This window comes from Salmo trutta, chromosome 7, assembly GCF_901001165.1.
Source record: "Salmo trutta chromosome 7, fSalTru1.1, whole genome shotgun sequence".
Taxonomy (NCBI): Eukaryota; Metazoa; Chordata; class Actinopteri; order Salmoniformes; family Salmonidae; genus Salmo; species Salmo trutta.
The window spans coordinates 22,805,642-22,809,735 of record NC_042963.1 but is presented as its reverse complement, the minus strand read 5'-3'; the positions used below and the strand labels follow the sequence as shown (position 1 = coordinate 22,809,735).

General features: G+C 43.0%; 1 long non-coding RNA gene across 1 annotated transcript; it reads right to left on the bottom strand.

The window, feature by feature from the left end:
• Positions 1–217: 217 nt before the first annotated feature.
• Positions 218–1,483, bottom strand: LOC115196680 (uncharacterized). Its single transcript, XR_003878893.1, has 3 exons — positions 1,280–1,483; positions 1,123–1,187; positions 218–289 (listed from the first exon to the last, which is right to left on the bottom strand). It is a non-coding gene; the product is annotated as an uncharacterized LOC115196680 (long non-coding RNA).
• Positions 1,484–4,094: the final 2,611 nt, after the last annotated feature.

Genomic DNA, 4,094 nt, shown 5'->3' with positions numbered 1-4,094 from the left:
TATATGATAGGACCCTGAGCACAGGAGTAGACTATAATGAAAATGTGGGTGTTCTGTACATTGTACAAATTTATTTTCCACACCATGGTTTTCTCAGTTTGTAATTGGTTATGTAAACATTATCAGAACAGGCAATGACTGATAAAAATAACAAAACATGGACCCATTCTGTGCTAGCTATATATATATATATATTTTTTTTTACAATTTCATCATCATTTTATGTCAATATTCCTGCTTGCTCAGCCTCAGTCATTTATCTGCATCCAACAGCCTGGAGTCTTCAGCCCTGTAAGACACATGAAACACATGTAGTTTGTTAAATTGTCATTATGTCTGTCTTGGATCCTGACCATACATGACCATTTTGCTGTTCTCAGTTTAATCCAGATAATTGATTATGAGGCATGGATTCTCTCTCTGTATATAGTCAAGACAGTGCTGTCGGGTTCCTACCGACTGTGTACATTAACACCCAGGTCAAGTCCCCCATGATTATCCAGCCTTGTTGTAGTCCTGACTCGACTCTACTCTACTTCATCCAGGTGTTGTAGGGATTTTAGCAGGGTTGGACAATCATGATTTTGCCTTTTTTGGGAGAGAGAGAATCCTCTCTTTCTTACTTTTTTGGGCATGTGAGAGTTATGTTATTTAGAGTGATATAGACCTACTTTTACAATAAGCTACTTAAACATGTGTACTGTCACACCCTGATCTGGTTCACCTGTGATTGTCTCCACCCCCTCCAGGTGTCACTTATTATCCCCGGTGTATATAGCCCTGTTTCCTGTATCTCTCTGCCAGTTTGTCTTCTTTTCCAAAGCAACCAGCGGTTTTCCTTGCTCCTAGTTTTCCCCCAGTCTGTTCTAGTGCTCCTGGTTTCGACCCTTGCCTGTCCTGACTCCGAACCCACCTGCCTGACCACTCTGACTACCAGCCAGCCTATCCCCTTGTACTGTTTTTGGACTCGGATCTGGTATCTGACCCCTGCCTGGCCTTGAGACTGCCTTATCGTCTGGTACTGTTTGTACTCTGACCTGTCCCCGACCTGCCTTTGCCTACTCCCTTTATAATACATTTTGGCGCTCTACCATCTGCCTCCTGTGTGCATTTGGGTCTCACCTTGTGCCCTTAGTGTACACTGTATTTTTCTGGACAAACTTCAGTGAGGCTGAATTGTCTAACTCCTGAAAACACAGACAAAGGTGGAGTAAGTGAATAGTCACATTTCCTGTCTCATGGATCAATGTATAACCTAAATTCTATGAACTTGACATACTCAAACATTCTCAGTGGGGGGAAGGTGTCTGTCTGACCATGGTTCCACAGCTGTGGCCACGCAGCGCAGAGGGTGGCTGGGATGGGTAGCTTAAAGTCACATGTAGGCAACTACAGTATAAGTTCTCACATTTGGTGCCTGTTGGATAGGACATAATGTTACTCTGCTAAACAAGTGCAAAATTCATTTCACTAGCTACACACAGTCTCTCTACTTTGAAAGAAAGCTAGCTAATTAAAACAATTGTTTTTAACTGAACTGTTTGCGGATTTTTAGATTACCTTAGAGCACTTTATCACATTGTCCGTCAAGCACGTTCCCTTTGACAGCTAGGTTTATTACTGTAGAGACACCTTGCAGTTTTGCAGACAACTTTGCATTTGGTAACAAAACTAAGGCGAAGCGGTAGCATTAGTACTGGTAAAACGGGGATTTACTCACTGATCTATATATTAACTTACCGGTACGTCATATGGATTTACCTCACCGCACAGTTAGCCAGCCGAACTTGCAGTTAGAAAGCAACTGCTACTTGCTAGCTAGCTACACTCTTGCTGTAGCGCCGCCGTGCACGTCTCACCGGCGTCAGCCCATCAAACATCTCCCAACAGTCGAAATACATTGCATACTGCAGTAAGCCATAGTAGCAACAGCTTAAAACAGGAAGTAAGGAGCCCACACTTCTTAGCTCTAACATGTTTGTAGGTATGTACACTATACAGTGCATTCGGAAAGTATTTAGACCCCTTACATCAAATCTACACACAATACCCCATAATGACAAAGCGAAAACAGGTTTTTAGAATGTTTTTTTTAAATATAAACAGAAATACCTTATTTACATATGTATTCAGACCCTTTGCTTTGAGACTTGAAGTTAAGGTCAGGTGCATCCTGTTTCCATTGACCATCCTTGAGACGTTTCTACAACTTGATTGGAGTCCACCTGTGGTAAATTCAATTGATTGGACATGATTTGGAAAGGCACGCACCTGTCTATATAAGGGCCCACAGTTGAAAGCGGATGTCAAAGCAAAAACCAAGCCATGAGTTTGAAAGAATTATTCGGTAGAGCGCTGAGACAGGACTGTGTCGAGGCACAGATCTGGGCAAGGGTACCAAAAAATGTCTTCAGCATTGACGGTCCCCAAGAACACAGTGGCCTCCATTCTTAAATGGAAGTGTCTCTTTCATTTACAGTAGTGTATGTAAATGTGATACCTTTTTTTTGTAATACATTTGCAAATATGTCTAAATACCTGTTTTTGCTTTGTCATTATGTGGTATTGTGTGTGTTGACTGAGGGAGGGGAACTATTTTGGAAAACACATTATGATTATTTCCCCCCCCCATTGTTCCTTTGCTTTTAGCAAATAAAAGAGCATACTGGTTTCCATGTTTGGTTTCCATGAGCTTCAACAACCACTCGCTAGCATGCCTAAATCTAACCTAAACCAAATCAAATCAAATCTATTTATATAGCCCTTCTTACATCAGCTGATATCTCAAAGTGCTGTACAGAAACCCAGCCTAAAACCCAAAATAGCAAGCAATGCAGGTGTAGAAGCACGGTGGCTAGGAAAAACTCCCTAGAAAGGCCAAAACCTATGAAGAAACGTAGAGAGGACCCAGGCTATGAGGGGTGGCCAGTCCTCTTCTGGCTGTGCCGGGTGGAGATTATAACAGCACATGGCCTAGATGTTCAAATGTTCATAAATGACCAGCATTGTCAAATAATAATAATCATAGTAGTTGTCAAGGGTGCAACAAGTCAGTAACACAAGAGTAAGTGTCAGTTGGCTTTTTCATAGCCGATCTTTGAGAGTATCTCTACCGCTCCTGCTGTCTCTAGAGAGTTGAAAACAGCAGGTCTGGGACAGGTAGCACGTCCGGTGAATAGGTCAGGTTTCCAGCAGGTCTGGGACACGTAGCACGTCCGGTGAACAGGTTCACCTGGCCGTGCTGCTGCTAAATTGCAATGTGAGCATTGTTTTATTAAACTTTTATTTATTCAGGGGAGCCCAATTGAGACCAGGTACTCAATTGTTAGTATCGGGCACTACTCAGGTTGAATGCTACATAATTGATTTAAAAATCATTGGGTGTTGTACTTTACTATCAACCGTTACGCCTCTAGTATTGGGCACCACTACAGAGAGAGATGCTCTGAGAACCATAGCCTCTTGAGGTAGGGGTGATTAGGGTGCTGCAGCAAGATACAAGAGATACACAAAGCAATAATTACAAACAAAAACACTTGCAAACCTCAATTAATTCCTCAGCTTTCTAAACTGCCCTATTGGCAACAGGGATTCAAGATATGAGCATTGTAAATTATTCCATTGTGAGATCAAGTTGTCCAAACTCACCCTTAACAATACCAAGGTGTAGAACCAAAGCCGGGGGTGTGATGAACGTGAGAGGAGACCGAGAGCTGGTTTCAAGCGCAGGGCGCAGCAGGTGTCTATTGCAAAGGACCACAGGAGGAGGCTGGGGGCAGGCAGGTCATACACAGGGCGTCCAAAAGGGCAACAGTATAGGCAGGGAAAAGGCTAGTAACGTAGTCCGGGAGATCCGATAGGCTAAAGTACAGGCAGGGAATAGGCAAAAGGCGTCAGTGAGGCAGGCAAACGATCATTCACGGGAATAACAGCGCTCCGAAAGACATGTGTCACAAAACAAACAATACCTCACAGAGATGGGGTGCAAAGAACTGAACTAAATAGTGTGATAATGAAATACAGGTGACTAGAATTCAGGTGATTGGGATCTGCAGAGTGAGCTGCGTTCAGGGGATCTAGGTGTTTGAGGGTGT